This window comes from Odontesthes bonariensis, chromosome 20 (genome assembly GCF_027942865.1).
Source record: "Odontesthes bonariensis isolate fOdoBon6 chromosome 20, fOdoBon6.hap1, whole genome shotgun sequence".
Lineage (NCBI taxonomy): Eukaryota > Metazoa > Chordata > Actinopteri > Atheriniformes > Atherinopsidae > Odontesthes > Odontesthes bonariensis.
In genome coordinates this window covers 29,603,138-29,615,720 of record NC_134525.1, presented here as the reverse complement: position 1 = coordinate 29,615,720, position 12,583 = coordinate 29,603,138, and the positions used below count along the sequence as shown (strand labels likewise).

The 12,583-nt window shown below is 40.7% G+C and overlaps 1 long non-coding RNA gene across 1 annotated transcript; it reads left to right on the top strand.

Moving 5' to 3' along the window:
* The first annotated feature begins 7,319 nt into the window (after positions 1-7,319).
* On the top strand, positions 7,320-12,086 carry LOC142370018 (uncharacterized). Its single transcript, XR_012767770.1, has 3 exons — positions 7,320-7,386; positions 10,896-10,999; positions 11,964-12,086. It is a non-coding gene; the product is annotated as an uncharacterized LOC142370018 (long non-coding RNA).
* The last annotated feature ends 497 nt before the right edge of the window (positions 12,087-12,583 follow it).

Sequence of the window (12,583 nt, the reverse complement as noted above, 5' to 3'; positions counted from 1 at the left end):
ATTAAGCCGTCTGTAATCGCCACATGGGCGCCAGCCACCACCGGGTTTGGGGACGATGTGGAGGGCCGATGCCCATGGGCTGTTGGAACGGCGGACTATGCCCAGGCTCTCCATGTTGCCAAACTCGGCCTTGGCGACAGCCAATTTGGTTGGGTCGAGGTGCCGAGCGCGGGCGTAAACGGGTGGGCCAGTGGTAGTGATGTGATGCTCAAAACCATGCTTTGCAGCAGATGAAGAGAATGTGGGCTGTGTAAGTGTTGGAAACTCAGAAAGCAAACGGTTGAAATCATCTGTTGCAGGAAGCATGCTGGACAGTCTCACAGGGTGCGGACCACTGGGTGTGCAGGCATAAGAGCAAAACATAAAAAATAAGTCTGCGCAGAGTGTTGTATCAGGTGATTGTCCTTGACAGAGATATATTTGTCAGCCAGTCCAGACAGTTCTCACAGGAGTCTCAGGAAGGGGAGGGGGGGGGCACATGGGAAATAACAATTTATTTAGGTCAGACAGACAACTGATTGTGCCGCCTGTCTTTGTGTCTCTGCTGGTTGTCTCATGGCGAAGTCCCAATTCAGCCAAATTGTGGAATGTAGACCATTTCCGCCCGGTCCAAGTAATCAATCAAACTTTCTCCCAGGTTAATAGCCTACATTTCTCTTTGAGTATCCAGCGAAGAATGTCCCGTCGGGGCATGAGGGTTCTCCTTTCCCCAACTTTGCATTAGAGAAAATTTGATCAATAGCGTTGAGAGACCAGCTGACCACATCCATCATACTTGAATTCGTCTGATATGTAAAGAGATGCTCCAAAAAGACACAGACACGCTGAAGCAGGGCAAAAAAAGGGTGGGAGGAGCAGAGAAAAAAATGAGACCTCTACCACCGAGAGCAAGAGCAGAGGAACTGCAATCTTCGCCGTAACAAAGTCCTAGCCAAAACGCTGTCCCCCGAAACAAAGTTCCAAATACCTCGTGCCATAAGTGCGGATGGGTGATCCATTAGCTGCTTCCATGGGGGAGCCATGGCTGTTAGCAACTATGTCCAGACGAGATGCGGGCAGAACGCTCCTCTGTGCTCCAGTGTCGCAGAGGAAACGCCGTCTGGAGATGGAGTCATGGATGAAAAGCAGCCTGCCTGTGTCGCCGATGCTCATGGCCACTAATGAGTGCCGGCCCTGGCGTTTCCCACCCCGCTGAAACTGCACGGGGACCGGCATCGCTTTGCCTTGGCTCCGAACTTCACATGGTAGAAAGACAAGCCAGGGGACTGCAGCCGGCGAGAAGTCGATGCAGCAACAAGAGCAGAGTCATCCAGCGCAGCAGCTGTGGTGTGTGCGGGTAAGAGCGCGGCCACACAGTGATGCTGACTTGCCAGGAAAAATTTATCAGCCTCCTCAGCGAGTTTGCGACAGTCAGTGATGACAGTGTTGGCCAATGCAGCTCGAACTTGGGGAGGTAACTACCGCAGGAAAAGCTGATTTAAAAAGGAAATCCGGCTTGTGGTCACCAAGGAGATCCAGCATTCTGTCCATAAGTTCAGAGGGCTTGCTATCGCCCAAACCTTCAGGGGGGAATCTCGCTGCTCTCTCAATGTCGGAAAGTTCAAAAGTCTTTAACAAGTGAGATTTGAGGGCGGTGTACTTCTCCCTAGCTGGAGGATCTTTCAGGAGGCTCACCACTCTGGATGCTGTGGAGCTACCCAGGGCCGACATGACATGTCTCTCAGGGCGAACTGCGCTTCGGTCTGGGCAAACCATGCTGACGCCGATGATTCCCAGAATTCGGGGAGCTTGCGGTCATTGTTGAGTTACTGGATACGTCCAGCAGACTAATGTCGGGGTCACCAGTGTGGGAAATTGAAAAGACCAGAAAGGTGCGATTTTCCACAGAATATACACGCTCGATACGTGCTGTTTATTCAAGCTCCAGAACAGGTAAAACACATTCCAAGATGTCTGACGAAAACCAAACACCAAACGTCATCGAACAATGCGGCCACTTAAAGGGGCCAAGACTGCTGCTTATGTAGATGTTGGTGAATTATGTACATTACAGTCACTACACACATTTATTACAATAGTAACTAAAATTTAGACAATTTTAGTAATATTTTTCCATTCTATTGCTCTTTCCATATCACTAAGGGTATATAATCATCCATAATCAACGCATTTCTCCCGTGTGTCTTGTTTGTCATGTTTTTGGTTATATATTTTAATAAATAGTTCATATATATATTTAACAAGTCTTGTTGATGCTTCTTTAAGGAATTTTGGTCAATTCAGACGAGAACTCGTGAAAGTAGCGCTTTGAGAATGATTAACATTCATTTTAACATACCAGAATCGCAACATTCTGTATTTTCCATCTTTTGAAGTTGGTGCCCATATATACGAGGTTATTAAGGTTAATTTAGATAGTGAGAACACTATTTGTCAATCCTTTATATTCTATCATGTTACGCTACAACTGTAATCAAGTTAAAATCAGAACAGGGACCTATTTATTTTTTGTATCTCTCTCTCTCTCTCTCTCTCTTTGTGTGTGTTTGGGAGCAGTAAACTGCCTGTTATGCCTATGCCAACTCTTCAACTCCTGTACCTTCAACTAAAACAACCTTGTTTGGCTTTATTGTACTTTATGTTTGGAGGAAAGATGCAAAGCATGGGCAAATCAAGAGGGCAGGCAGTCTGACCAATGGGAATTTCCTTCTTTAACTGAAGAGAAGTGTTGGTGCCTTTATTCTGGGATTACTTTACTCTGTCATTTTCCTTGTTGTATTCAGTGGTGTATAATGGTAAGTAGAATTTCTTTTTATTGTAGCTATTGTGAAGAACTGTTTGTGAATATTCAAGAACACTGTTTCGATAGCAGAGCAAAAAATAAGTGGTCATTCTGCATATATTTCTTTCATAATTTACTAAATATTATCATTGACAGAAATTATTCTGGGCATACTTAACAGTTCACAGACAGACTTTATTTAATTTACTCTTGAGGGTGTGTTTACCAGTGTGATCTACCCCACACTCACCTCCCAATAAACCCCAGTGCAAATGCATTCAAAAACATGTAAATGTGATTGAGAAAACTTTGGGAGCAGTAAACTGCCTGTTATGCCTATGCCAACTCTTCAGCTCCTGATGGCTTCAGTTTTGAGCAAAAGGGCTGCCTCTGCTGAGTGTAAAAGGATTAGAATGCAAATCAGGGTTCTAACCCCCAAGGATTGGACCCTATACGGTTTCCATTGGTTCATTAGGGTTCTCATAAATCTGTGAGGGAAAAGAAAGGAATAGACATGGGAGCGGATGCAGGACTGTTTGCGGTAAAGGTAACTTGGGTTATTATTGAATTTGACGTAACTAATAGAAATCAAACAACGAGAACTCTACAACATCAAACACAATCATCCACAAGCAAAAAAAGTGCAGGCTTTTAATCAAAGTGAAGTTTTTCATTTCAGTAGCTCCATGTCAGCTCAGGGTGGATGTGTCCCATGAGGTGACTGTTACGTAATGTAGGCGTGGAGGTTATGATGAAGGACCCGAATGAAGATATATAAATGAAAACTTGATTTATTTCAAAGAACTGTAACAAAAAAATGTGGCAAAGCCGGAATACAAAAACCTGAACTGACTAAACAAACCTTAAGGAACAAACAAAAAAGCTGACTATGACATAACCTGACATGAACATGGACAAACCTGATTCAAACATGAATGACACTGAGGATCGGACAATGAATGAACATGAACAAACTGGGAGACTAAATACTATGGAGGGTGATTAGTGAGTGATTGCAGCTGATGATAATGAATACAGGCGAAGGGAGTGAAGCTGATGGCAAAAAAAAAGTGGCATAACATGGCAAAACTTATACTATTTAAGTGCCTTCAGATGACATTTGTTGTATTTGGCACTTTATAAATAAAACTGAATTGAATTGAAAACTAAGGACGAGAACACAGACGTGACAAAAACATAAGACATGACCAAAAATGCAAAACATGACAGTGGCATACTAGTTTATTCAGACATACAAAGGATCTACTAGGATCTAAAAACCAAACTGAGGTAATTGTCTTTGGAGCCAAAGAGAAACATTTACAGGTCACCACAGAACTTCAATCTATACACCTAGAAACTACCAACCAGGCCAGAAATCTGGGTGTAATGATGGACTCAGACCTAAATTTGGAAAAACACATTAAGGCAATAACAAAGTCAGCCTACTATCACCTTAAGAATATATCAAGGTTAAAAGATCTGATGTGTCAGCAGGACCTGTAAAAACTAGTCCATGCATTCATCTTTAGTCTACCTAAAAAGTCAGTTAGACAACTGCAGCTTATTCAGAACTCTGCTGCTCGAGTCCTCACTAAGACCAAAAAAGTGGACCACATCAGTCCAGCTCTGAGGTCTTTACACTGGCTGCCTGTCCATCAGATAGACTTTAAAGTTCTGATTCTGGTCTAAAAGGCTCTGAATGGTCTAGGACAGCAATACTCAAATGGCGGCCCGCGGGCCTTTTTAGGCCCATTGGGCATCTATTTCTGGCCCCCGAGCGGTTTTGAAATTTTATTTTTTTTTTTAATTATGATTTTTTTTATTTTCAATCGCGCTGTCCGCTCTTATTTTGAAATCGCGCACCGCGATCTCAAGACAAGGCTGGGGATTGCCTCCATGGTAACGATAAACAGATAGGCTCTAGCAGTAGAGCCCTCGTAAACTCGAGATAGTAGTCACTCACTCAGCGGCAGCAACACGTTTACCAACCGGAGCAATAATGGCATGCTCGAAATTTTCCCCAAAAAGAAAACTGGACAGCGAAAACCGCCAGTTCCAGCCAGAATGGACAGAAAGGTTTGCGCTCTACCACCGTCCAGCACTCGCCCTCTGTGCTTAATATGTCAAGAAACTGTTGCGGCAATAAAAATGTGCAATGTGAAACGACACTATGAAAAAAAAACACAAGCATTTTGAAGAGACATTTCCGCAAAACTCCGAGATCAGAACAACAAAATGAAATGCTCTTAAACAGTAGCGGCTCGTGGTCTGGAAAATAGGCGGGGCAGATGATCTGCATTATCAAAATGCAAGCTTTTATGGAGCATACGAAATAGGCCAATCTATGCAACCATACGCAGGGGGGGATGTGCGCACTCGCATAAAAGTCTGCCATACAACAAACACAAAAGCCACGTGAAAATGAGCGAAGAGAAAGTTTGTGAAAGGAATTAATACTGCCTACGTTTCAATTAGAGGGAAACTTGTCGCAAAGCATTACCTAGCATGGCTAATTTCATGGCACAATTCAGATGCGCCTTGCTGGACTCGTGTTTTTTTGCCTTTTCCGAAAAATGCTTCATGTCACACACACCGACAGTGCTCCAACCTAAGCTAGCAGACAAGTAACCTACTGTACATTTAAGCTGTCAACACATTGTTTACTGTCTCAACATTGCTTTGCTCATCAAGCTAAGATATTTCATTAAATCACTCCCAGTTTCCCATTTTGCAAAGACTTCATTCACAATCACTTAAACTTTGTAAGATAGCAACTATAAAGTAAAATCTTTACATACCACAAACGTGAATCCGGATTAAACAGCCAATATCCTTCATCAAATCCGACATAGTTATCCGTTTTATCCAACAAGTTTGCAGGGGAATTTGGCGGCTCTGAAGTTCCCACTGGCTAGATGGGCGGAGTAATATTTCTTAAACCCTTTGAGTCCTTTCCATGTCCAGGGCAGATCATACACCTGCCCCAATAGCATCTACACAGGCGTGCTAAACGTAACATGATATTATGCTACGTAGGGGCCTACAGTGATTCTGATTGGTAGAATGTGCTCGAGAGTTCTAAGAAGGGGCGGCGGGGCCGGGCTTAGCTGAGGGCAGACCAGGCATCTGCCCTGGCCAATGGCCATAGATCTAACGTTAAGCAGCCACACTGGAGGTAGGCTATATTTCAGCGAAAATAAAAACAGATTCCACTCGCAAAGTCCGTCACAAGCCACAGTATGGTCTAATACGATTCCCACTGTGATTGAAGTTGAAATAAATATTTTATCTATAATTTATAATTATCTATATTTTATCTATAAAAGAAAGGTTGGGGGTGTGGAAGGCGGGGCTCTGCCCATCCTGCCCAAATACAGCGGCCGCGGCTGCTCTTAAAGCATCATATCAAACATCCAACCGAATCCTCCACACATTAAGCTGAGAAAAGTGAAATAGTTCTTTACACAGCGATGCATAGTTTGTTAAACAAAGCACAAGAAATGGGCTGCCTGAAGACTATTTGTTTTGGATCTTGAACAGGGTTATGCTTGGTTTTATTTAGTTATTAATTTATGCCCAAATGCAAATGATATTTTTATTTTAGGTTATTTTTGTTTTGAATAAAAAGGAAATGTTATGTTATAGAATATGTTATAAATACGTTATGTTATATTGTTATGATATGTTATCATACACGGTCCCAATAAATGGCCCCTTGAGTCATTGAAAAACAAAATTGTGGCCCCTCATCGTTTCTATTTGAGTACCCCTGGTCTAGGACTAAAATACATCAATGACCTCCTGACCCAGTCTTCCAGACCCCTCAGGTCATCTGGATCCGGTCTTTTATCACTTCCCAGAGTCAGAACCAGACATTGAGAAGCTGCGTTCAGTTTCTATGCTCCACATGTCTGGAGCAAACTCCCAAAGAGCCTAAGCTCAGCAGAAACACTCAGTGTATTTAAGTCAGACTAATAGTCATCTTCACCAGAGAAGTAGTGGCAAATTAAGTGATGAACACTTTTTTGACTACATACACCCCAATATAGGCTCCAAAGAACAGAGTAAAGTAATTTTTCTGTAAGACATACAAAATAAAAAGTGCCCTTGGAGGAGACATTTTGTGAACTGGCACTTTATGAATAAACAGAATTTAATATAATTCTTCAGAATAATTTGGATATATGGGAGCCAACTCTTTAGACTGTGTTTGCCATATAAGTGTTAAAAATTTTTAGCTTAGCTTTTCAGTGCTTCATTTGAAGTGAAAAATCACAAAATTGTATAGGACCTTAGTTTCCACAAGCCTTCACTGTATGAATGTTATCAAGTTAAAAATCAAAACAGGGAACAATAAATTCGAACACTGTATCTGTGTCTTTTTTATGTATCTCTCTCTCTCTCTCTCTCTTTGTGTGTGTGTATGTGTACTTTATTGTACTTTAGGTTTGAAGGAAAGATGCAAAGCATGGGCAAATCAAGAAGGCAGGCAGTCTGACCAATGGGAATTTCCTTCTTTAACTGAAGAGAAGTGTTGGTGCCTTTATTCTGGAATTACTTTACACTGTAATTTTCCTTGCGGTATTCAGCGGTGTATAATGGTAAGAAAAATGTCTTGATTTATATCATTTCAATTGTAGCAATTGTAAAGAACTGTTTGTGAATATTCAGGAACTCTGTTTAGATAGCAGAGCAAAAAGTAAGTTGTCATTCTGCGTGTATTTCTTTCATTATTAACAAAATTTTATAATTGACAGACAATATTCACATTATCTTTATGTCAAACTGATTTTAAAATCTTTCTTAATTTATGAGACTTAAACTTTGGTTGATGGTGTAGCGCTTTTAGCCTGATTGGAACACACTATGACACCTACATTCTCTAGGTTCGGATAGCTGGCACTCAAATAAGAGAACATGAAGTTGCAGTTGACAATTTATTGCAACACCCAACAGGTAAATTATTGCAATGTATGAAAAATAAAAAACAGAACAGGAAAAATAGAGCTCTTTCAAAAAAGAAAAAGAAAAATATAAAATAAAATCAAAGTTCAAATAAAAGTGTCCCGCTTCCTTATTAGAAGGTCCGAGTTCAGTTCAGCTCCGTTCTGTGTGAATGTGTGTAATGTTCTGATCGACTGTTTACTACCCGGGTAGATTTGTGTTACGTTCTTATCTGTAATCACGAGTGAAGTGAAAAGAATGTCTCGAGTCCCCTGGAGCAGATCCCACGGCTGGCCACACCGTGCACCGTTCTGTCAGAGTCGCTCGTCTTCCCTGGTTCGCCACCAAACCTCCATGGGTTTGGAATTCCAAATTCCGAATCAATCCCTAATCCGGTGAAGTGGATAAAAAAACCAATCTACACATAGAGTGCAGACATCATAATCATTATTCACTATCCGTTGAAATAACATTCTTCTTCTTTCACTTTTCACTCTAATTATCTTCAACATCTGTACTCAAATGCAGGATATCCCATTCAACCATTTAAATGAGCCTGTGTACATTTATAAGTATTTTTACCATGACAATTTCCCATCATGAACTTGTATTTTTAACATAAATGCACTTATATTTTTCTACAGTTCTTTGAATCAATATTTATCTTTTGAACTCTTTTAACTGTAAATGAACAGCATTAAAATCAACAGACATGAATATTTTAACCATCTTCAGCACAGTAAACACATTATGCACTCAGATATCAACAAAATAAGTATCAGAATTTAGCATATAACACAAATATGCATCATGAGCAAGCTATGTCTCCCTCAAATTAAAGTGATAGCACGTCCGGCTACACTGTTAGCACTCACATTACAGAATTAGCTTGATGCTAACTCAGTTAGCGATCTTTTTTAAGTTAGTTTTTATGGTTCACAATCAGGGCTCTAAATTAACTTTTTTCATCACCAGCCAAAATGGCTAGCAGATGTTAATCTTACCAGCCAAACGCACACTCACTAATGGGTTAAAGTGTCTAGTAAATTGGTCTTTTCTACCAGCCAAATTGAAATTTCACCAGCATTTGGCCGGTTGGCTGGTGTTAAATTAGAGCCCTGTTCACAATGATACGGAAAGTACCACGGTGGTTCAAGACTAACAAACATATCAATGACTCCGACTGGTTTTATGAAAGTAGTCCAATAAAAAGCATTTTCACACAACAACTACATCACAAGTCAATCCCGAGGCCTAGCCTCTAGCATTTAGCCTGCTCTCACCGGAGTTCTCAGAGGGTTGTCCGGTGAACCGGCTCCTCTGTCTTTCAACAGTTAGACTTTCTCCTAATATACAAAACACTTGTCAACATACTACATGGGGATTAATGATTATCTTATGTGTTTTATATTGTGTTTCATACCCAAGTTCGTCAGCACGTTTATCGTGGGTGCTCTGGTCAGTAACTTGGCTCAAGGTGAGATCACGTTTTGAGGATCATACACTGCTGATGCGCCTTGTGGTGGAGCAAGGGTACTACATTCAAATAAAACAAATGGGTCTAGAAACCATGTGGGTTACAATGGAAAATACAAGACACACATTTAATTTACTCTTGAGGGTGTTTTTTCACTGTGTACTATCTACACCACACCCATATACCAACAAACCCCAGCGCAAACGTATTCAAAAACTATGTAAATTTGGTTGAGAAAACTTGCCTACAATGCCTATGCCAACTCAACGTCTGTACCTAAGGCCAGCCTTAGTTAGAAATTGCCCATAACACAAACTCTCTTTGAGCAATGCTGATAAACTAATGTGGCACAACTGGCATGATCTCCAATACATGTGTGGTGACTTAAAACCTTAATCCTGCTCATAGCTCCTGACGGCTTCATGTTTGAGCATATAGGCTGCCTCTGCTGAGTGTAAAAGGATTGGAATGCAAATCAGGGTTCTAACAGACATGTTCACAAGTCATTTTTCCAAGTCCAAGTTTTTGTGTTCGAGTCAATGTCAAGTCTCAAGTCTTTGAGGACCAATAACAAGTCAAGTCTCAAGTCTTTGAGGACCAAGTCCAAGTCAAGTCTCAGGTCTCAAATGACTGAAGAAATTGTAACCTATATTACGTTTTAAATAAACATTTGGGCAGCTAAACGTGGCTGAGAACTAGTCAACCTGGAATTTTATCAGGTGTCCCTGAAATTGTAAAAGTAGGCCATTTTAAAACAGATCGTCATATCAGGGTGGATGTACGGTGGCCGACACGTGCAAACGTATTGCAAACGGCAAAACAAATCCAACAGTAAAACGCTGCAAAAGAAAAATGCGGCAATCACAAAAACGACCGGAGCACACGCGACGCAAACGCCAAAACACATGCAAGAGGGAAACGCGCTGCAAACTTCAAAACACATCCATGAGGGAAACGCGCTGCAAAATTCAAAACACATGCAAAAATGAAACGCGCTGCAAACTTCAAAACACATGCGGGTGTTGGGCGGGGCCAACTGACACTATACACTGATATTTAAGCATGGTTATTATGTGGGACCATCTATGTGTATTGCATGTTCATGCACACTCACACTCACACTCACCTGTCCTGTGGTTTAAGGTCACCTGTGTATTATATGAGATTGCTGCTGCTTGTGTTTTTTTGTTTGTTTTTTTGTTTGTGTGTTTGTTCTCTGCTTGTCTGCTTACAGGTGCTCCTGGTATGGTGCTTCTAAGGTTGGATAAAAATTTTTGGAGGAAGAAAAAAAAAAAAACACATGCAAGAGAGAAAAACACAACGGAAGTTCGCCAGGCCACTAGGGGGTCTCAACCTGTGTGGGATAGGCCCTATAGGGGATTGACTATGGGAGATCGACCATAGTAACGAAGGAGAAGAAATTATTATGATTCTTATTATGAATCTTTTCGGCTGATCGAAGACCAGACGCGCTAACGCGTTCTGGACCATCTGCAGAGATTTTACAGCACAGGCTGGGAGACCAGTTAGGAGAGCATTGCAGTAGTCAAGGCGGGAGATGACCATAGTCATAAATGTCATAAATGTCTTTGAACAATTGAAATGTTATACGTATGTTTGATTGTGATGAAAAAATGTTTTTTAGATTTGCAAATAATTGTATTCTGTCTTTATTTATATTTTATGTAGCATCCTAACCCTTTTGGAACTGGGGATGCATATCCCTTACCCAAAGTGGACACTTCCTGGATAACTTTTTGATTGCCTAGCAACTGGCAGTAAATTTGGAAGAGGTGTGTGCATGTCTTATCTCCTATACTATGTGCAGAGCATAGTGCACCATATGTGAAAGCAGCTGCTAGGAATCAAGTGACAACAAGGGCAATTTTCCCATAGAATAAAATCAGTTTTCTTTTTTAAATTAAATATCTTGACAGCTGCTGGCCCTTCAGTTTTAACTTCATTATTATGTTAGTTTTCTTAAGAAAATAATTACATGCTAGTCCTCTAAAAATAACTTACATTGGCAGCAGTGCAAACATAATAACTTGAGAAAACATAGAACCTATGAAGCATATACTGTGTCTTGTAGGGTGAAGTGAAGATGGTCAGTTTCAGCTTGCAGTGGATGGAACATTTTCCATTCAGCAACTTCAGAACCCCCTAGACTACTCAGGTTAGATACTGCTAAAAAAAAAGTAAAACACGCACGCACACAAACCAGTTTTCCTATCTTTATCGGAATTCACCATTGACATAATGTATTCCTTAGCCCCTTACCTTAACCATTACAGCCATGAACAACATCAAAACATGTTTTGAGCCTCAAAAATTCCTTTAAACATGTGCGACCCACTATTTGGTTCCAGCAAAACACCATGGGGTCTATCTTAAGTATGGTGAGCTCTTCATTGTATGACCTCATGAATATAGAAAAACAAGTACAAACATGCACACATAGACACACAAACCTTAAGTTGAACCAAAAGCCGAGGTTGAAATACAACTGAAATGCCTAACCTTAACCTAACTCTAACCTCAATTCCAACCCTGGCCCTAACAATAACCAGAACTCCAGAAATGACCTTTTGCTATACTGACCCAGCAAAGTCAATAATTAAACAAAAAAAGTCCTTGTGAGATAACTAAAATAAGAACACATACACATAAATTCAGATCGAGATATTCAATTAGTACATGGTTTCAACTTATATTAAGCTCCTCACAGTGCTCTTTTGCCTCTTCTTCTATCTGTAGTGTAATGGATAGACTAAACCTGTGGAATGATGACCCAGAAGAGATCCTCCTGGATCTTGGCTTTGGCTGTGATGAACCAGACCTCTTTGGGCACATTCCAGCTCGATTTCTCAATCATCAGTCTCAAGCAGGAGGAATGACCCTCCAAGTATTTTTGGAGGCCCAAAAGGACCGTCTGAATTTGGAAAACCCAGATGTCAGCAGTAAGTTAAAGTTTTATCACTATGACCAGTGGTATGGATCTATGAAAACACCTTTTCCAACAAATGGGAGGTTAAATTGTTCATTGTATAATATTATCCTCTTATTTATATGGTGCACTTTGACATTATCCAGTAATATCACTCAGTGTTGCAGTTTTTATGAAGTTGAGATTATAGCTATAAATTGAAGTAATCCCACAATATCAACAAGTCATTATGTTTTTGGAACCATGTTTGTGCTAAAGGGTGCTGATCAGACAGAAATTGCTGACAATGTAACAGCACTAATATAACTTAATATCAGTCGAGTTCTTCCGCAACGATATTTAGCTCCCAACAAACAACAAACAGCGTAATATCTGACATGGGATACTTGCCGAGAAAAATAAACACAAGTTGATGACAATGATAATATTA